We start from the raw sequence: 22197 nt of genomic DNA, 5'->3' as shown, positions 1-22197 counted from the left end.
TGAAGTGTGTTTACATTTGACTAACATCCATGTAATTTCAAGGGTGCTTAATCAGGAGTGCCATGTAGGAGCTCTAGGAGACACTGATGTCCCTGAACTTCTAGGGGGGAAGATATATTTAGGTGCATAAGGGTCCGTGGGAGAAACCAACTGAGAGACTGTCCACTCCAAACTTTAGTATCTTAGCACAAGGATCCAGCTCGTTTTGAATTCTGAAATTTGAAAAACTTGCACCACCTTGCCTATTTTTAGGCTGACATCTGAAGTTTTCATCATAAACTCATTTCTAAGGACAGAATTCCCAGCATATTATAAACAGTAACACTTTAAAATAAAACTTTCACATCACATTTTTAAAACAGAACCTAACCATCTGAGACCCATCATTCATTTTAAAAATTCAAGAGCAAGTTATGTTTTTGAGACCTGAAAAATGTGTATCATTCCTTAGCATGAGGATGGGGCCCAGATGTCCTGTTTCCAACCCCAAGTGCAAACAGGTGAGAGAGTGTGCGATGGGGTGCCTTGTGGCTGTGCCTACATTAGCAGAAAGCTCCCACCCACCCATTTCCAACAGTTCCTCTCTTTGGGGCCCTCTGAAGTGTTTGGTACTCAAGAGCAGTGTCCCAGAGGAAGACTGGTGCTGGGTAAGAGCTACGCCTTCATAAACAGGGTGGGGTCGGGGGGAAAGACTGGGAAAATGGAAGGATGATCCGTGGACCTGGGAGGGATGGTCTCAGTTCAATCAGTTTCAGGGGAGGATCCATATGTGAGACTGAAAATCTGAAAACTGATTCCCTTAAAACCAGCCACACCTGCATCCTCCGTGGAAAGGCTTCATTTGTGTATCCCCAGGGGTACGTACATCCCAGTGTCGAGACACCTGGGCCGGTGGATTACGGAACAGAGATTAAGAGGGTATGTTCTACAGACCGAACGGGGTTCCAGTCTCTGGCTTTATACTTGGGCAAAACCCCCATCTCTGCACCTCAGTTTCCCCGTGGGTCAAATGAACTGTGCAGCTGAGCAGGGTTAAAAGCTATCATGCATGGAAAATGTGTCTCCTATTCACCAAAGAAGCTCTCAATGGATATTCGCTACAATTGTTATCCCCATTATTACTGTTACTATTATTTTAAATACTCTGTAGCACAGCTTGCTAAGAAAGAGTCCTCTCCTATCCCACTGACGGGCTCACATCCCCTTTCCCAGGCAGAGGGCCAATTCCCAAGAAGAGAAAAGAGCGAGGTGGACAGAAAGTTCCAGGGAAATGGCCCCAGGTGACAAGTGGGTTAGAGTTTGCCATGATGTTCAGGGTTTCTGCAAGCTTTCTGAGATCTCTGGACATGGCCAGAAAGACAAAGCCTGTAGCCCCTTCCCGGGAGCCATGTGTCTCCTTATTCTGCCAAGCACAACCACCATAAGTCCATAAGTCCGGGGCGAAGACCACATAGTGATGGAGAGAGGAGAAAAAGAAAGGGAAGCGTTAAATAATAACACAATTACAATAGCTCATACTTACCGAGTGCCTTCTGTGTATGGCTCTGTCCTAAGCATTACACACACATTAACAGATTTAATGAGCTCAAAAATGCTGTTTCAATAGGAGCCATGGATAAATCCAAGCAGAAGAAAAAGGGAAATCTCAATCAGGAAGAGCCAGAGAAAGCATCCCTTGGTGTGTATTAAGTCAGACCACCCCTGGAAAAGCAGCAGGGCTTCATGAACCATGAAACCAACATCATGCCAAGTGCAAGTCTATAAAGTGTGGCTGGTGCCTGGATCTCACACACCCTCTGATAAGCCCGGGGTTCATCTATCACTCTTCCGTGATTCGCTAAGCAAACCTATTCGTGCAGCACAGTGTCTGGCTTACAACGACAGTGTGATAAAAACCCAAACGGACCTGACAAGTACTAGAGGCAATCCTAAACATCCATGAGAAACACGCCAGTTATCTGAAAGAGCGGCTCTGGGCGCTGGGGCTGAGTTTCCGTACAAGTTTAGCCGTCCTCCCAGACCTCCCCACCATAGATAATCTCTCAATCCCCCCCAAACACCACTCTGCAGTGGTTCTCCCAGGGACGCCCGATGGGTGTGAAGCCCAGTAAACAGAAACCACAGTCAAAGACTCCATCAGCACCTAGGGACCAACAGCATAGCCAGGAAGAATCCACTTGCGGGAAAGGGATGACCTTCTCCGTTAGGGTTTAAGACGCCTAAGGTGAGAAGAAAGACAAGGCTGAAGACCCAAGAAAATGGGGAGAGCAGAGAAATGCAACGTTAAGGCGGCAGAGAGAAGAGGGTGCAATGAGGATGAGGGCACCACAGTGACATCCAAGAAGGACGAGACAAGGGAAGCCGCGGGGAGACAAAGGTTCTTCAAGCTCTGTCCCACAGAACTTCAACACTGAGCCTGGAGGGTCTGGGGAAAGGCAGGTCTGGGTCTGGAGAGGTGGCAAGGGCCCCTTGCCCACTTTCACCTTCTCCACCTCTACCCGCACATTGGCCACGCTGGTCATGGGCAAGGGGGCATGCACTCTTCTGGCTCGGGAATCCCTGAGAAGCTAATCCACACATATGCCCCAGCAGGACACTGGAATCTCCCAGGTTCAGCAAGAAAGGGCTTGTATTATGCCTGGACAGCAAATGAAATCCCAAATAACCACCACTGCCATGGTGCAGGGAGCAGACAGGCTGGTCCAGCGTGCGGTAAAACATCGAAGATTCCCTGCACCCCCACCCCACCACGCCGTCCTAAGATGCTCTCTTCCGCTGAAGGGCTCGTGCGCTCTGGCACGGCAGCCAGCCTGCAGCACCGCGAGCGTGCAACGCGAGGTGCAGAAGCAGAGGCCGGCACGGGGTACAAGTGCAGTTCAGCACCCCGTATCGGAAAAACCCGGCAGGAAGGGCTGCCGGAGCTGGGCCGTGCAGGAAAAACAGAGGTGGTCCTAAGGCAGACAGAGGGAAAGAACTTATCACACAGGAGAGGTATGTGCACAGCATGGCAGGTTTGGGGGAAAATGACCAGTAAGAAAAAGAAAAAACAAAACACTGGAGGTCAGCACTGAGGATGCCGCTGCCGAGAAAGCCAGGGGCCAGTTCCTAACAAGCTTTATGTGTCCTGATAAGAAAGCTGGAAGTTTTCCAGGAGCCAAGTGTGAGTCAGTGAGCGTAAACACACAGAACATTCTAGAAAAGCCCTTATTCTTTAAAGATTATAAATAAAGGCTCTCCTATCTGTAAGGGATCAGGCTAGCCTATTTGAAAACCTCAGTTATCCAGAATGGCGTCTGCAGCAGTTCTGAAAGGCGGGTACTGCTCAGCTCCCAGCAAGGCCGTCCTCGGGCAGAGAAACACCACCAGCCCGGGCAAATTCAGCGCAACTTCACTTTTACGGTATTATCTGGAGCCCAGATGTCCAAGCTCTGGCCATTTTGCTCTCGGTCCACTGCAGGCGCTCTGGGAACCACTCGTGAGGAAAAGAAGAATTGTCTCTACCATGACCCTTACTGGGTGTCATCCAAGGCTAAGGAAGAAGATTGTTCTGTAACCCTGGGCTTGTTGGAACAACCCCCCCCCCCAATAAAAGCCCAAGCCCCATCCCCATGCCCAGCCTCGCCAAGGGAGAGAGTGCTAGTTCAAGAACTGCTAGTACTTTCACAAGCAAACTATTCCAATGAAGCCGCTTTCCAGTGGGCAATGAAGATCATCTCAGACTTCTGCACCGATGATGGGGGTCAGAGAAAAGTTCAGAAGCTCCCCTCGGCTTGCCTCCTCTCTGTACCCATTCTAGTGGTCTTCACAGCTTCATGCGTGAACTAAGGCAAAAGCCTCCCAGCTTCTACCTGTCCCCACTCCAGTCTGACCCCAATATTGCTACTAGGCTCATCTTCCTAAGAGTTGTGTGGTTGTTTTTTTTTTTTTTTTTTAAGATTTTATTTATTTGAGATAGAGAGAGAGCATGAGCGATAGGGAAAGGCAGAGGGAGAGGGAGAAGTAGGCTCTCCACTGAGCAGGGAGCCTGACTCGGGGCTTGATTCCAGGACTCTGGGATCATGACCTGAGCCAAAGGCAGACGCTTAAGCGACAGAGCCACCCAGGCGCCCCTAAAACAGAGTTTTGAATACACCATCCTCCTGCTCAGAAGTTGTCCTGCCTTCTGAGAGCCCGCAGCCCCTAACCTAGCTTGCCAAGTTCATCTCCAACTTCCTGCCAACAGAAACACACGCTGGTTATTCCTGTAGCCCAGAAATACCTATTTGTCAACCTAATCCGGCCCCTTGACCTCCCTATAATTCTTCTGTTCCGATTTTAACCATCCTGCATCCAAAGACCCAACTCAAATCCTACCTCCACCGAGTTCACGCAGCTAGACTCCCACCCCTGACTTTCCATCCAGCTTCGATAATCCACAGACATTCACGGCACTGAAGCACGCCTTCTGTTCCTGCTCTGAACCGTTCGTTTGAAACTTCTATTGTTGCTTAACTTATCACACAATCTTTCAATCTCCCCAGTGACGTTTCTTGAGGGCAAGGACAGCAGGCTTTCGTTTTAATTTAATGATTGATTACTTTAGGATTCCTAAGTGCTAGGAGTGTAGCAAGACATACCCACGGGTACACGGAAGGGGAGACCTAGCCATGGTGCTTAAGGAGCTGACCCACAAGTAAGGGAATAAGAAACATGTCGGGACATTGACAACGTCAAGCAGAAGAGGAAAAGCAGAGTCTTCAGGGTTTGGGGCAACGCCTCCTCCCATGCTGTTCTTCCTGCTCCTGTTCGCTAAGACCCAGATGGAATATTCTCTTCGTGGACTCCCTCAAGCAGAATGCCACCCAACCCACTGTGCCCACTGTCCTTCATTTGTGCCTTTATTAGCATCTACCGCCCTCACCGAGACAAGGCTACCGACGATGGCAGGTGGTCGATCTCACCTCTGGTTCCCAATGTCAAGCCGAGACCTGCACACCGTGAGAGTTCAGTGAATGCGGCCTGAGTTGTGGTGGCTGAGTGGATGTTGAATGAGTGAAGGACATGCCATCAAGGATATCCGGAGTGCCCGGGGCCTGGAGGCAGGAGAGATGCTGAGCGGACAGAGAAAGGAGGGAGGATAGGGGAGTCTGATCCAATAAAGGGAGAAGCAGTATCAGAACCAAGGAGGAAAACAAGGGACATTTTTAGGCAGCAGCCCATAGGCCAGGACTAGAGAAGACCTGCACAGTCCTAGGGCAGATGATGAGTGTAGACAGTGGGGAAGCTAAGATGACGGCCAGGGTAGACAGGTGGGGAAGCCAGGGCAAGGCCAGTACAGAGACAGCAGACTGAGCTGAGTCCTGGCCCCATGCCTCATGGCCGTATGAGCCGGGCAAACCTCAGCATCCACACCTGGCAAGTGGGAGAGTAAGAGCACCCACTGCCTAGCGTGCTATAAGGCTGGCATGACACGAAATGATCCAATGGAAGAGAGCCTGGCACGAAGGAGGGACTGAGGAACACACTTTTTGGGCGAGAACAGGCTGATGTAGAGCGACTGAGGGAAGGGAGGGGGCGGAGGACAGATACCTAGACGTCACACGTGTGAGAGGGCACAGCCACGGGCCACATGGGGAGATCGGGGAGCCCGGGTTCTGGTCCTGCCTCCTCTCTGGATCGTTCTCTGTACCTCCCTGAACATAGTAGCCACAGGTGTGAAAGGAAGGTGCTGGTCCAGCCCTGGAGGGGTCTCCACACAACAGCTCTGCCCCTGTGGCAGAGAACGTCACGCATGTTAAAGCCCAGGGGGGAGGGATTCATGAAAACAGAGAAAGGAGAACAGACACCAAGATAGTGGTGGAGAGGTCTCCCAGAGGAGACAGAGGGCTCCAGCCTTCCCTAGCTTTCCCAAGCCTTTCTCCTCTTCCTCCTCCTCCTCCCAGGGAGTCACACGCCCCAGCTCCCCGCAGGTCACTCCACAATCACCCTCCCCAGCGCTGGGAAGAGCATCAACAACCATCCACGCTTTTCCAGGCCACCAGGCTTGTAGGTTTGACAGGCCGTAGGGCACGCCCATTCGTCTGGTGCCAGAAGAGTCCAAATCCCCACAAAGTGAGAGCAAAGGAAAGCCGCCAGGCCTGCGGGGACTGTACCCCACTTTGCCTTGTTACAAAGCCATCAGCGTTTGAACCACAACAGTGACCCCGAAGAGAATTCAGTTTGCTGACCTGAAATGTCCTTCACATTTCTAAAATAACACCTTCCTGGAGCCGCCTCCAGTCTGTCCGACCGCTGGTGTTCACCCGCCCTCCCTCTCCCAGCACCTCCCCTTCCCTCAAGAGAAGCACTGCAAACACTTGCTTCTTGTGGCCACACTCCTTATTTCGCGCAGACCTACTAAGCACAGGACGCCGTGCCCGCAGGCAGCGGAAAAGCCCTCTCGGGCTGATCACTCTGCCCACGCACCTCCCTTGGCTCCAGAGACAACCAGGAAACGCCATTACTCAGATGAGCGCTGACATCAGTCAAGGAGGCTGGCATGTGAAGGATCTACGCAACTGTTCTGGAAACAAAAGGTAAGGGGAGTGTTTCCCAGGAGCCACAGAAATGTTAACCTTACTCAATAATAAAATAGGTGACCGATGTCTTCAAGGCAATCCCTAACCACACACAATCACACTGGAGAGCCCATGATTCCCTGCTGGATTTAAATTAAAACAAAAACAAAAACAAAAACCAACGACAACAACAACACAGGAAGAAAGAAATGCCCACACGTCTATGTTCTGCTGTAAATCCTCCTAAATTCTACCGCTTCTTCCGTGGAAAGACCAGCAAGCCCTTTCTTCCCAACTGGCCTTGGGACTTCAAACAAGGGCCACGTGAAGAGCAAACCTCTCCCAGCGGCCAGGGCTCCATCTCCGTCTGCATTTGCTGCCCGTCCAAAGCGCAGCCCCATAATGCGAGGAGAGAGGCTAAAATGACTGGTGCTATGGCACTTTCCATTCCGCCCCAGCCTGTGATTATCTACAACTCCAGGTTGCCCCAAATTACGTCTGGAGCCTCAAATGCCTTACATTTTACGTCATTCCTAGAACAAGTTCTTTTCTGGAAACTTTCATAAGAGATAAAGGAACAAAAACCCGAAAAGCCCTAGATATCTCAGTTGCAGCGAAGGAAGAGCCGGCAGGCTAGCAAGATTCCGACCGTCTCCTACGTTTATCCCCACTCCTGTATACCTTCGCAGAAGCCGATTAATTCCATGTCTCCGCAATTACGAAAGCTCAGAATCCTAGAAACTCTTACCTAATTTTTTAAATTTTTTTGAAGGATTTTTAAAATGTATATGAGAAGGAAAGAGACAGAGAGCCAGAAAGCATGCAGGAGTGGTGGGGAGGGGCAGAGGGAGAGGGAGATGCAGACTCCCCGCTGAGCAGGGACAGGAGAAGTGGGACCCAGATCCCAGGACACTGAGATCAGGACCCGAGCCCAAGGCAGACGTTTAACCCACTGAGACACCCAGGAGTCCCGATACCTAATTTCACTTTTTAAACCACTTCTGTTCTTGGTATATTCTTAGAGGTAGAAACTCAGTAGGGACAGTTAAGGAACTCGGGAAGGTGAGGGCTATCCCCAGAAAGAAAAGCAGTTAAACAAGTAAATCTCTCCCCCAGTAACGGGGAAGTAAGGGAACACCAGGTACTGGCTAGCAGTTATGGAAGTTGATATAACTACCAGACTTCTTTCAGTAACACAGTTCCATATTAGGGTCCCTGGCAGGTGAACGTGGGGATTTATATGTTAAAACGTTTGAAAAGTTTGTATTAAAAAAATCCTAGGTTTCAGGTAATAGATAAGACTCCCAAAAGCATCCATCATGATTGTCTTAATCAAGTAATCTGAAATACAATAAAGGAACTAGCTATTAAAAAGAGCCTTTTATGAATCCCTTCTGTAAAATAAGAATCTTTTGTACCCCAATTACTTATCTTAATAAGTGTTTGCCTTTAAAATCAGATTTTAGAAGGCAAATTCTGCTAAAATAGGGCACTCCTATACTTAGCATCAATATTGAAATAATAACGTAAAAAAAAAAACAAACCCTCATATCTACATTACACTCACTTTGACTCTCCTCTTTCCAATAAGCACTGCCCTCTATAGCCAGGAGATCAATGCCTGAGTAGTGAGAACGCTTCTTTCTAGAACACAAATGTGGAGGCAGAAAATTAAATTGGTTTTCATTTTTCCCAACTTGTGCATCTACATGATTGCTTTTCTGCACCCATTTTTTCTTCCAAACATCCCTCCCTTACACTCAACCAAGAGCTTGCCTCCCAGGTAAACCGCGCTCCACCTCCCCTTTCCATGGTAGAGTCCAGACTTTGCAAAATTCCCAAGGGTCAACTGGAAACAATCAAAATTTTCAGCATTGCTTTTTATCACAACGTACTTAATTCTCAAGTAGTTCTCAAAGAACAGGTAACATCAAAAACAACTTGTTTTCATATTATTTACGAAGTTAGCAGGCAAGTCTAAATGCTTATGTGTGAATGGCCTAATATATCAGAAAGAGAGATCAGAGAATCTACAAGCAACACAGCAAAGACTTGGTGCTTCTTTTCTTCAGCATCGTCTACCCGTGGTGTTTTGTATTTCAAAGCAGAGTATACCTGTGAACTGGTCAGGCCTCTTCCCATTTCAGAGATAGAAATCTTAAATAGTCGGAGCTTTGCCACTAACTTAGGCAAACCCACTCCCTCTCTGGGCCCTAAATTCCTAGTGGCAAGGTACAGAGCTGATGTATAGAGACAATGCCTGAAGCCCAGAGAGGTCAAGCAGTATTCTAATGTCACGCAGCAAGTTAGCAACAGATGAATGCAATCTAGACCCAGATCTCCTGATTTTACTTAAACCACCCTGCCTCCCACTCAACGCAGGTGATGATACAGGCAAAACACACACAGGGCCTTTTTTCCCTCCATTCTCTTGCTCTTATTTCTGAAAAACAAACAAACAAATAAATTTTGTCCTGGGGCTCACTGCTGCAAATGATAGTCTTTCTCCCTAACATCCTGCAGCAGTTACAGTGTCTCGTCTCTTCTCCACTATAGTTTTCTCACCCCACAACACACACACACACACACACACACACACACACGCATACACATATGCACACAGGCACGCACACACACTCATCCTCATCATTCAACTCTTCCTTTTCCAACAGCAAAGAAAGTTTAGGCTAGAAGTGAACTGATTCAAGTACAAGAACCTCGTTCTAGTGATAAACGGGGCCATAACTCTGCCCAGAAGCCGATCTGACAAAATGGAATTTGTTCTCAGAGAGAAGGACTTTTCCCTCATACTGTATTATTTGTCAAGTAACATTGTCATTTCTCCCACTGCAGCATAATCACAGAATGAAAGCCCCAGATGGAATGCATGTACACAAGAGGGCGGACTTACGGTTGATAAGGGACCCTTTCTTTATTTGCATTCTAACCGTTTTTTTAAGAGAACTGGCAAAGTGCTCAATGTAGAAGGATAAAGGACAAAAAAGAAAATTCCTTTCCCTGTTTTTATTAACAATGTGGGATAAGCAACTAGTGCTCTTGGATCTTGTCCAGAAACCATTCTTGTCATGGAGCATGAAGCCAGTCCCCAGCATGGAACCCTATTAAATGATCTCCCTTGGAACACCAGGCTTCCCCTCTCCCAGAGCACCTTTCAGCCACCTTAACTAATGACTGTTCTCCATACACAGTACATATTTTAAGGTTTCCATGCTGTTCTTTCTACCTGGGTCCCCCTTCCTCACTACTCCTCCGGCAAACTCAAACTCTCCTTTGCGCAAACCCATACAACAGCACTTAGCTCGTGATGATGGTTCGTTCCCCAGACTTCCACCTCCCTGAACGAAAAGTGAAACCCCTGTAGCCTCCACGCGGAGCGTGGACACCTGCCACGTAATAGATGTTCAGTTATCATTTGTCGTGTTAAACGGAGAAACGTCTTCTAAAATACATTTGCTTACGCTGTAACTTTACTGGCTGCTGCCTACTGCCCTCCAAGAGTCAAACGTGGTCAGAGAGGAAGGGAGGGGCCGGAGGACCTCTCAATGTCAAATGCACTGGAGGAGAGCAGCAAAGCCTCAACACCACTTGCTGATCCTGTGAGCTGTCCATGTTGCTCAAGGGTGTCAGTGGCGGGGTGCCTGGAGCTCTCAGTCCCCTGGGATGTACTTACCCCCACCCCCACCCCCCAACCTTGTGTGCTCCTTACTCTCTGAGAACTCTGGCTCAAAGACGCCTTCCCATTATCCACAGACCCTAAAGACCAGAATTCTGCCTCAACTCCTTACTCTCCCTCTGGCACCTGGCTTCCCTGGAACTTACAAGACTTCACCCATGCCTTAGGACCACAGTATATATCTTTTCCGGGACTGGTTTTCACTAGTTGATGCTCAATGGTAAATTTTATAGTATTTTCCTGCTCCAATCTCTTACCCCTTGGCTATACTGTGCCTATGAGAATCAATCTATAAAGCTTTAATAGCAGAAATAAAGCTTTATGCTGACCATTTTCCTTAGACCACAACAATAGCTCCCTTTAAACTACCTAAATATGCACTACACATATGGGTAAAAGATCACCAATGTGTCTACCGGACCCCAGAGTTCAGGAAAATGTAATAACTCATGTAGGTTCACAGGTTCCAAACACTGAGTCTAATTCCATATGCTGAGTTGGGACTTTTAGAAAACTGTGAGTCCTAAATCTGTGACATCTGCCTTTTCTGGTGCCAGTATTCTGAACACGGTAATCTCTTCTTGGACTCTGCCTGCCCACCTCTGGAGTCAGCTCTGATAAGATTTGGCCACGTGGGTAAAGCCTGGGCAATGGGGCTTTGTTCTTCAGCAAAACAGAATTATCTTCCAGTTCTGCTGGAAGAAACCTAGACGCTAACGATTTAATGCTGTTAAAAGTGCAGAGAGCATCTGAGACAGAAGTGCATACCTGACCGTCAGAGGTTATATGTGCAAAAATACAAGGTATGTATTTTTAAAGGATGACGGTGAGAAATTTCAAGTTTGACAGAGTTGATTCTAGAGACCATTTAGAATGGATGATTTTATGTGATTTTTTATGAAGACTGTAGGTGACATGCAATCCAACCCCCCCCCCCAAAAGGCAGTTCTGATTACAAACCTTCAGGGAACACAAAGTTAGCACGGTCTCATGCCCAAAGGACAGACTCTGCAGGAGGTTCTGTCTCCCAAAAACGAGCAGCCCTCATATGCTCAGAACTTTGCAGTTAGCCAGTCCTGACTTGTCCAAAAGACAATTTAGATGTGATCAGGCTCATCATTCAAGCATTTGGAATCCACTCATTCATGCAAGCATACATCAAGTACCAAAAAGTCAAGTTCATGAACCCTAAAGATAAACCACAGCCTTCTGTAACATGGGTCCTTGTGTTTTCTTCGTTGGTGGTGGAATAGAAGACTAGTCCCCCTAGTGTCCTGCCACTGTAGGTGGCTGAAGGATGGAAACACTCCTGCATTCTGCATCCACGTTAAATAAGGCACAGCTCACGAACCCAGAACCCCAAGGAAACCTTCAAATCCCCCTCCCCTGCAACGAGATGGAAGCTTGCTGGGACCTAGGAGGAGACCGGAAAATCTGACCTTTCATTTCCAAGGCCCTTACAGTTCTGGTTTAAAAGCCAATGTGACCTGCATTACCTCACATCAGAAAGTTAACCCACTAGCCAACACACTTCACTACGTGAAGGAAAAGGACCCACACCTGTCAGTGGACGACTGCCCACTCCAGAGTGATCCAACATTTGCTTTGAAAAACCTCCCTATCCTACTGGGCCGATTTGTTTCCTGTCCTTGCTGCTACTTGAAAACCCACTAACGTCTAAATCTTGACGACTTCTGCCTCTCTGTTTCAATTACTTTTCTTCCTGGTATAGAATTAACAGGGCCAGCCTCGATAAATGTGTGTTCTCCTCAAACAATTTTCATTGAAGTAAAACACTCTTGAAATATAAAGGTACACTAAGATGTGTGAAACCTTAAAGCCAGGTTTTGTTGTTGTTTTTAATCCCCAGTAAGGACTCATGCCTGTGAGTAATTCATTCATGTCACCCATTTGTGAGAGATGCAAAAAGAAAACACCACTTATTCCTTTCCGAATTTAGAACCTTCCCTTAAGTCTACCAAAGCTGACTCCTGGGGAGGGAAGACAAGAGAGGTAAGGAGAAAAATGAGCCTGAAGTGGTTGCATCCACGGAGTGAATAAGCACTTTGGGTTTCCACCTGTGTCGGAGAGGGACCAACCTGCATTTAGGGGCGGTGACCACCCCACCTGCTGCCTCACATCATCCCCCCCCACCCACCACCACCAAGAAGGAAGCAGAAGCCTGAGTGCTCTCTTGGGGAACTTACATAAGACCCTGTAAAACTTCCTGTGACATTCACGGAAAACAGACACTGCTATTTTGCTCCCCCAGGAGATCATTGTAATGGACTGAGTGACAAAATTCACGGATTCAGAGTTCAACAGAAACCTGCTCAACCGAGGTACATCAGCTCAGGGACGACAGAAATCCATCCCCATTAAACAGGGTCACCGGAGGGATGGATTCAATGTAGGAGAGACAATCTGTTCCCTCCTAAGTGACCCATTTAAAATCAGATTGTTCCAGGGAAATCTCACAGGTTTAATAAATTTCAAATTGCCAAGGACAGCCTTGTAGGATTGAGGTTCCTTAAAAAGGGAAATGTTAAATAAGGTAATAAAGCAATAAACAAAACAACTTAAGGATGCAGGAACTTAGCGGAGTCAGCCCCTGCACCCTTCAGCGGCGAACGCCTGGATCGCTATACAGGGATCACTCATCCTAAGCAGCTTCGTCTAACAGGACGGCCACTCTGCTTAGGCAGGTTCCCTCTCTACAGACAGCGCTGCCACCCAAACACTCTGTCCTACAGAGGAACTGGAAAGCTCTGACCGCTCACCCTAAATCCCCTTGGCTCTCTACCACAAGGAGCAAAGAAAACTTCTTCACAGCATCACACCAGGAAAGACAGGTGAGGATCACCCAAGAGGAACAGCGGAAAAACACGGCAGGTCCCCCAAAACACAGGTGCCCATAACTAACATAACACAGGTGCGGGGACCGGGGGAGGGGGTCGCGGGGGGTGGGACGCGAGATGAGGGCACACCACCTCCCGCTGTTGAGAATCTCGTCCTTGTTTGCCCCAGGTTAGCACCCTCTGTGCCTAGGAGCGGGGCAGTCCCTGGGAAGGGTCCTGGGGACATCAGAGACTTCTGGACTTCCCTCCGGCCTGTCCAGGGCTCCTGACCCAGGAGCTGAGGTTGTGCCCTCACAGGGGGTACCAGCTACAGGTTCGGAGAACTTGTCCGGCGCCGCTCACCAGGGCGCCCCCCGCGGAGGCTCTCAAGCACCCCCGGCTCTTACCTTGGCCGTGACTGCCGCCAAACACAGGGAGACCGCGGAAGAGCTGGGTGGCGCGGCGGCGGTGCCTCCTACAAGGCGCAGGGGGTCCGGGTCGGGGTCGGGGTCCCAGTAGGCGCTGCCCTAGTTCAAGCGGCGATGCCAAGCGCAGACTTCGGGGCGGTCCCCGGCTCCAAACGCTGCGGGGAGGGTCCGGGCTGCCCAAGCTGAGCACTGTCCCTTCTTCCTCTCCCTCCGGCGCCGCTGCCTGGAACTGATCCCTGCCCCAAAGACTCTTCCGAGCCGGGGGCGCCCCGCATGGGCAGGGGCCTGCGTCCGCCACGGGCTGGGTCCGGGAAGGGGGCGCTGGGGAGAGACGCCGGGCGGCCGCCTGGGCCGGCTCCACCTCCCGCGCTCCCCGCCGCTTCGCCCCTTCAGGGCAGGGCCTGCCCGCTCCCGGCCCCGCGAGGCGAGAGCGGCCGCGCCCCCAGTTTCGGGCGCCCGGGCTCCGCTCGGCGGCGGGGCAGCAGCGGTCCGACCGGGCCGGACGCCGAGCGAGGCGGTAGAGAGGCTGCAGCCGGCCGCGGCGCCCCCTCCCCCCGGGCCTGCGCCGCCCTCCCGCCCGCGGCTCCGCGGGAAGGAGGCGCTGGAGAGGGCCTCGCCCCGGCCTGGGGCGCGGGGCCGGGGGCGCGGGGGCCGGGGGAGGCGCCCCGGGAAGGTCACCGGAGCGGAGGCGGGGCGCAGAGCAGTGGGTGCGGGGAGCCGAGGCGGGCGGCCCCGCTGCCGCCGGGAGCGCTCGCCGGCCTCGGCCGCCGCCGCCTCCGAGACGCGCCGGCTTCCCCGAGCGCCCGGCGCTCGGAGCTGGGCGGCTGCTGCAGCCGCCGCCGGCAGCCGGGCGCCGCTGGCCGGAGCCGGCGCGCGATCCCCGCCTCCCGCGCCCGGTCAGGCGGGGGCCGCCGCGCGGGGGCCGGCGAGGGGGGGAGCGGGCGGGCGGGCGCTGGGGTCCGGGCTCCGGGCTGGCCCCGCCGCCGCGTGCCCAGAGCGCCGGGCTCGCTCAGCAGCTGCAGTGACTGTGTGTCTGTGTCATGTCTGTGCAGCTGGGGGGGACCGCGAGCCCGGGTCGGGCTCCGGGCGGGGGCGGGGCCAGCGCGCGCCTCGGTGCCCGCCCCCACCCCGTGACGGCGCGGCCGGCCAATGGCAGACGCCGCAGCCGCACGGACTTAGAGGCCTCCCCCGCCTGGGCTCCGCCTCCTCGCGCGAGGCTCCTCCCTTCCACTTCTCTGGCTCGCTCGCACGCGGGTGGAAGCAACACCCGGAGCCGGGATCCCGGCCGGGGTCCGGATGAAAGCGTGCAAGCTGGGAGCTCCCCGCCCTTCTCCCCCCACCCCGGCCGCTCCCGGCCGCCTCGGGCTTGGCCAGCCTCGCGGAAAGAGGGGGAAGGGAAGAGGGACGGGTCCGCAGCTGCCGCTATCGAGACGCCGGCAGGCTCGCAGGGCCGTGCAGCCTGTCCACTCCCCCATGTACAAAGCCGCCGTCGTGGGAAGTAGGAAGTTTCCCCGCCTCCACTTCTACTCGGGTTCACCGCTTCTTTCCGAGGTGGGCAGGGTATGGGGAAGCCTGAGGCTGCGAGGAGCCACGATGAAGGGCTTTGACAGCATTATTTGCGGCTCTGTATCCAAGAATCCGGTCCAAGGCTCCCTGTTCTTTCGGGAAAACTGCATTTCTTTGCCGCCACCGCACCCCCCCCCCGCCCCGCGCGCGCACACACACACACACACACACACACCCATGCACGCACAACACGCCCCTCCCCGTTCTGATTTCATTCTTGCTCCTCTTCCTGGCACACGAGCCCCGCGCGCGACATCCCATTGAATGGACTTCCAGCCTCCCAGCCCTAAAGCCGAGAGTGGGGCGCCGAGAGTCCTCCGAAGCTATGAAGCTACGGAAAGAGTGGGTGAAATCGGCTGGGCAAGGGGGGCGGGGGTGTGACAGTGGAATGGAAGGAGGAGGCCTGGAGAGAAAAACCCAAAGGAGGGGAGAACAGGCCGGGAGAGGAGGAGGACGCAGAAGGATGGGCAACTCTGACTGGGAGACCGGAGCTCCGGCGCGGGATCCAGCTCCCGGGTTTTTCCTCAGCTCGTCCCAGGGCTTCTGGGGTCCCCTTCCCCCCCACCCCGGGTCCCCACCCCTCCCCGGCCCGGCGGGCACCGGGTCCCAGTCTCGCCTCCGCGCGCTTCTCTCTCTCGGCCCTAGGGCTTAGATGAGGCAAAGGGAAGCCCACCTCACTCTTGGAAGGGGCAGGGAAACGATGCAAAAGCCCAGAGAAAGTGCAAGGAGGGGAGGTGGGGTGGTGCATAATGAAAGGGCGCCGAGCTGGGGCTGCGGTTCCGACCACACTCCCCAGAGGTCAGGCTGGGGGCCCAAGGGTTTCGGAGGTTTGGTCCCCCACTCCGCTCGGGACTTGGCTCCCGCCAAGTAACCCCGCTCTCCGCCTTCAGCTCGACCCAGCCGGGACCCTTCCGCCATGCCCTCCCTTCCCTCCAGCCTCTTTAGGCAACGACCCCCCGCCCCAGTGCCCCACCCCCACTCCTCGTGCACCACCGCCCGCTCTCCCCCAGCTCGGGAGCCCTGTTTACCTAATCGCAGCTACAGACGGAGCAGAGGAGAATGCAAAAAGAAGGTAGCGGTTACACAGCGGCGTCCCCGGCGAAGAAGTAAAAAACGTTTGCCCTGGAGCTTCAGGATAAGTTCGCTGTGAAGCTGGGGTCCTGCTGCCTTATCTCCGCGGGGATGAGTCTCACCCTTCACGTTTGCCGGGATAGGAGATCGTATCTGGTTTTGATGTCACTACCGTGTCGGAGAAGAACGTTATAGGATAAAATATAATCTAATATCCTAGAGACCATTCAAGTGTCAAAGTTTAATGCCAATCCTTTTAGCTCGAACGCTGCTCCGTTCTCCCTCTGACGTGCAGCTCTGTTCTAGAACGCACTGAAAACAAGGGGATCATTTTTATTTTTTGCGGGTCGACTGTCCTTCCTACTCTTCCTCCTCCCCTACTCCAACCCCCGCCCTGGAACCGGGTAAAGTTAAAGCAAGAATTTGGGCTTGCTTTTTATTCATTGCTTTGCTTCACTTCATTAGGGGTGTAAAATGCAATATTACAATACATTAGCATATTAATGGTAACGTGACTGAGGAAGGGGAGGGAGACCTGAAATTTACAAGCAAAGGAGAAATAATGAATTCATATAAAAAAATAAACTAAAAGATAAGCCTGTAGTAAAGAAACATCTCCATTATAATTACCCAAGTGTAGTGCATTGTCTAGATTGGATTTTAGAAAGAAAAATACGACCATTGAGAGGGAGCAATATTCACTGTGGTCAATAAGATACATTGAAGACATATTTCATTATTAGAGGATCTCACAAAAATTACTTGCATCAGTCAAAAGTCACCTTAAATGCATAAAGCTTTGCAATATCAGTTCAGTATTGCAGTGTTTTGAACTCAGTGGCATATCTAATGTTCTAAATGATAGGAATGTTGTCAGAATGAACTATTCCACAAAGGATCCCTTCTGTTAGTTAATACCATGTAAAGCCCCAAATAAAAAGCATCCCTTTGCCCCACCAATGGGATGGATAGGTGTGTGTGTGTGTGTGTGTGTGTGTGTGTGTAAAGCCTAAGTAAGGTAAGATGTACTTACCTATGAATTATAGCCCTCTGACACAAACCAGGATATAAATGTCTTAAAAGGATTTCAGCTATGACATAATATAGTATGAAGAATGCAGAATAAAATATGTAAGGTGATATATCTGTTATTTCTAAAGATTGTGCAATGCTTTTGTTAAAGACTGAAAAGTGAAAAAATATTGAGCCCCCTAAACCAACCGTTATCTGTTCCTCTCCACACAGTTATTGCACCTGTCATAGGAGAAATTCAGAAAGGTCTTTTTTTTTTTTTTAAATCAGGGTCCAGGAGACCTAATCCTTTAAAAAAAAAAAAAAAAACCAAAAAAACAAAAAACAAACAAACAAAAAAACCTGTCTTAAAATAGCCACTAGGGGGCCCTAAAGGCATCTCAAAGAGGAAGTCGAGAAACCTGCTCTCACCACCGCTTTTCCCTGTCTCATTCTGTCAACCTAAAGGAACTGGAATGGAATAAGAACATGATGCAAATTCTGGAGGCAGATTGGGTTTTACGTTTTAAAATACCAGAGTCCCCCCCGCCCCCCACCCCAGCATATAAAATAAAATAAAATATTTTTAAAATTAGAAAATAAAAGACCAGAGTCCCCTTTTCCCAATTCTTGTCTTGCCTCCAAAAAATCATAATAATAATAATAAAGAATATTACTCTTACCCAGAGGAAGGTGGCCTGATACTCTTACAATCTTAAAGTCAACTCAATGACTTTTACTGTTCCAAATAAACCTCCTTTCTAAGATTTCACAGCTGTTTTCTGAATGTTTTGAACGTTGTTCAAGTGCTACATAGGCAAAGCAAAGAATCCTCATGGGGGCAGTAGGAAAACTACACAACCTCTAACACAGGGTGCCTGCCAGCCAACTTAGGGGAAGTCGAGTCAGACATGGGGAATCGGCCCTAGAGCAGGGTTTGGCGGGCCTGGTAGGCCAAGTACTAATTCTTTGATGCTGGGTTCCAGTGGAATGGTGGTGGGAGGAAGGAATGGTTTTGGGAAAGGGTTATAGCAGCTGAGGCAGAGGGGCTGGGTGTGGGAGAAATGGGGGACTTACTGTGGGGGACACTTAACAGCCCGTATGGAAGGAGTTCAATATTTTATTTTATTTTATTTTATTTTAAAGATTTTATTTATTTATTTGACAGAAATCACAAGTAGGCAGAGAAGCAGACAGAAGGGGGTGGGGGAAGCAGGCTCCCTGCTGAGCAGAGAGCCAGATGCGGGGCTTGATCCCAGGACCCCAGGATCATGACCTGAGCCAAAGGCAGAGGCTTAACCCACTGAGCCACCCAGGCACCCCAGGAGTTCAATATTTTAAATAGTAATGTTGTATTTGTCGAAACAACTGAACATCAGATCTGATCGTACGTAAAGTTTGCTCAGATTGTTTTGCAGACTTCAGTATCTAGCAATCAAATTTTCAAGGTTTCAGAAGACTTAACAGTCACATGGTTTTCCCACATCTTATCAGTAAATAAGGTTATGATGTCCTCTGAAGGGTCAAGAATCAAACAGCATTCAGGTTGCACAAATAGAGAGCAGGCTAGTTACCCTTCAACCAATGCTGGAGAAATATCCGCAGAAGATGTTCTATCCAGACGCATTTCAAGTGAAAATGTAAGTGTGTGGTGTGAAACGTCCCTCTTGTCATTCAGGCCAATCACCAAAAGACATTTCTGAGCAAAATAAAATGCCTCCATCCGATCTAAGCAGGAAACAAGCCACTTGCTAGCTGAAGAATTAAAGAACATTATAAAAGCCACTGAATTAACACTAATGAAAATTTGATTTGAACATAATTTAACTAAAAGCAAAGCAAGTCTAGAATTGAGACATGAGATGGGGACTAGGGAAAAAGTCTTTCTTAGCAGAATGAAAAATAGTTTATGTTCCCATCATCATGTTCATTAAGCAGGCAACATACAGGTATTCTCAAAATAGCATTATTAACTTCCGGAAGACTTGCCACCGCAAACCTCAGAGCCAGCTAATTAGAATAAATTTGGCTGTAGAAAGAGAATCCCATTGTTTTTAAAAGAAAGGTTTTATTCACTTCCTGGATGTGAAAGCCCATCAGAGTAAAAACCTTGTCAGGTACATAGCTCCCTGATCACCTTATGATGAAGTGCTTAACTGGGAAGGCCTTGTGGACACAGACAGAGAAACTCAGTGCTGAAGAGGTCAATTTAAAGGTCAGAGTGAGCTTTTATCCTGAGGTCCTGCCGTCTAGGAAGAAAAGGAGACCTCAAGTTAGTGGGCCAGAAGACCCAAGGCAAAAAAAAGGAACAAAAATTATATATAACATATATATTATATTTTTTTCAAGCACTGGTAAAGACATCAAAGTATTGAAATAAAAAAGGTGAAATATACTTTTTTTGAGCTTTTAGGCAAAAAAAAAAAAAAAAAACCCACAAAACCCTGTTTAAATGGCAGTCACAGTTGTGTGGGTAAATTTTCTCAGTTATGTTTTCCCAGCTCCCCACCCCCCCCCCCCGCCCCCAATCTAAGAGACCCATAGAGCAGGACATCTCAAACCTCAGTGTGCGTACCTATCACCTGGGAATCTTCTTAAAATGCAGATACAGATTCCGTAGGTCAGGGGCAGAGTGTGAGATGCTGCTTTTCCAACAAATTCCTGTCCAGGGACCACACTTTGAGTAACCAGGATGTAAAGGACATTTGTTGGTAATCAACAATATCCTATCCTCCCATTCCTATTCCCAAGAGTATGATGCTAGTAGGGTTCCCCAGAAAGTAAACACTGAGCAAGATGCTTATTTGGAAGTTGATTCCAAGAAGCCCAGTGAAGATGTGAGGGAATGAAACCAGAAAGGGCAAGAGGCCAATAAGGGTAAATTAATAAGTGGTCAGTGGGTGCTTAGTTGGGATGACATTCAGAGAATGTGTAGAATAACACTGTCCAAAAGACCTGTGTGATGGAAACGCTATGTATTTGAACTGTCCAATATTGTAGCCACTAGTGGCTATTGTTTACTTGAAATGAGGCTGGTCTGACTTAGGAAATGAATTTTTAGTTTTATTTAATGTTAATTGATTTAAATGTAAATAGCCACACGTGGCTTTTAGCTACTGCGTGGGACAGCAGAGATTAGAACATAACTCAGGATTGTCCCAGTAAGGGTAAGAAAACCTAGAGAAGTAATTATCCACCAAATCCCTTCATCTGTTGAGCATTGCTCCTGGGAATTGGTCAGTCCTAGCCTTCTACCATGCTCCCATGACCAGAGACTATCCACAGCAGAGAAGTATAGGTGCTTAAGATAGGAAACCTTTAGCATATATGGAAACTGCCCATCAAAGATGGAGGTGATCACCCAGGTAGGCCTAGGGGATATGAGCAAGGCCCTGACATTGGCTAAAAGAATCCAGATTTTATTTTGAACCTGACCTATCCCCAGTTCCAAGAGTAGACATGAAGGGCAAAAGCTATAATCAATGCATTCCATATCCTGATCACCATCATTGATTCAAGGCTGAGTACACAGCCTAGGCTGGACCAATCAAGTTGACTCTCAGGACTTTCATCTGGGATGCTGGACTCGTAAGTGTTCTGTCACCTCTGGCCTGTGAGGTCTACTGATACAAACTTTAGGATGGCTGCGACCTTTTGGCTGCCACAACACATAAAGGACACCGAGAACAGCAGTGCACAGAGAGAGAAAAAAATCAATCTCTATCATTAGGATTGCTTTGGGCAGCAAGTAACAAAACACCCAGGTAGTAAGACTTTAAGTAATAATCTCCCATAATGAGAAATCTTAAAGTAGACAGGTCCATGTTTGATACAGCAGCTCCCTGATTTCATCAAGGACCTAAGATCATTCTCTCTAGTCTGCTATTCTGCCATCTTCCCTGTTGGCTTTACATGTTGCCTCGTGGTCACAGAATGGCTGTAGTTGCCCTAAACACCATGTTCTCAAACCAGCATCCAGAGTAATAAGAAAAAGGCAAAAAATATTTTGTCTTTTATTAGATTTCTCCCTTAGGATTGACTTGGGCTAGTCATGATTCCCCTTCTGGAGATGGAACACCATTGGGTTTGTTAGCAAAGAAGGGGAGGACAAAATTCTTAGGTATCAACTAATAGGGCGTTCTCTAGGAGCAACCCTGACATATCCTATGAATTCCTCACTTACATGAGCCAATAAGTTCACCTATTGTGTAAGTTTTTGTTGTGGTTTCTCTTTCCTGCATCCAAAAACATCCTAACCGATCTAGGTAAAAGGGCTTGCTGCTCAAACACTCGGACTTATCAATTCTCATCCTCCCTATTCCTGGATGTGACAACAGTTGATCCTACAAGGGTACAAGGAGCCCCCTCTCTTCCAGAGTGAAATTTCTTTTGGAAATCATTTGCTATTTGATGCTTGATGTGAACTGACCTAGAACCTGCAGGTCTCACACTGTCTCCACCATCTGTCACATGTGGTTGATCTGCCCACCTACAACTTCCCTTTGCACAAGGATCTATTTATCATTCCAGCCTCCTGCAGGGTCTGGAGTGAACACCCAGCCTGTTCGGCTAGCACTTTCACCATCTTCACCCCTACCCCAGAGTTTCTGCCAGCATTTTTATCATGGGAGCTAGAGCATAGAACCTATGCTTTGACCTTGACAGATCAACATTTCGGCAAGAACCTGACTTGAGAATTGACCATGGCTGAAAGTTCCTATAACAGCCCCATTCTCCCCCATGGCAACTGGACCTTTGGCTTTTATTTCTGTAGGTTTGGGCTTGAGTATGCCGGAGTCACAGAACTAGTGGGTTTGATTTGATGACCTCTGTGTGGACAGGGCAAATCACAGTGACCCAGTTAAACTCCCAAACCCAGGGCTCTAATGGGTCTCTCTCATGGCCAAATAGGGCATGTCTGGAAGCCAGACAAGAGCTGTTTCTATTAGTGTTTTACCCAGTCCTGCTAGAAAGTCAAGGATTTCTCAACTTAAAACCGTAGTTTTAAAAATTACTTGCTTAAGAAGATTAAAAATGTAGTGTTTAAAATCGTG

At 49.3% G+C, this 22197-nt stretch overlaps 1 protein-coding gene across 3 annotated transcripts in view; it reads right to left on the bottom strand.

Annotated features, from left to right (window-relative positions):
• LARGE1 (LARGE xylosyl- and glucuronyltransferase 1) overlaps positions 1-22197 on the bottom strand; it is a 543992-nt gene that overhangs the window by 512528 nt on the left and 9267 nt on the right. For 2 of the 3 annotated variants that reach the window (XM_080810744.1, XM_080810746.1), the window contains exon 1: positions 13475-13591. The exons of the other annotated variant lie outside the window; for it this stretch is intronic. The gene's annotated coding sequence lies outside the window, so the exon portion shown is untranslated. Of the gene's footprint in view, positions 1-13474; positions 13592-22197 lie in introns of those variants that run through there. 3 annotated transcript variants of the gene reach the window in all.

The sequence above is a fragment of the Martes martes genome, assembly GCF_963455335.1.
Source record: "Martes martes genome assembly, chromosome: 8".
NCBI lineage: Eukaryota > Metazoa > Chordata > Mammalia > Carnivora > Mustelidae > Martes > Martes martes.
Note: the sequence above shows the minus strand (reverse complement) of the source record. Positions and strands in the feature narration are given on the sequence as shown.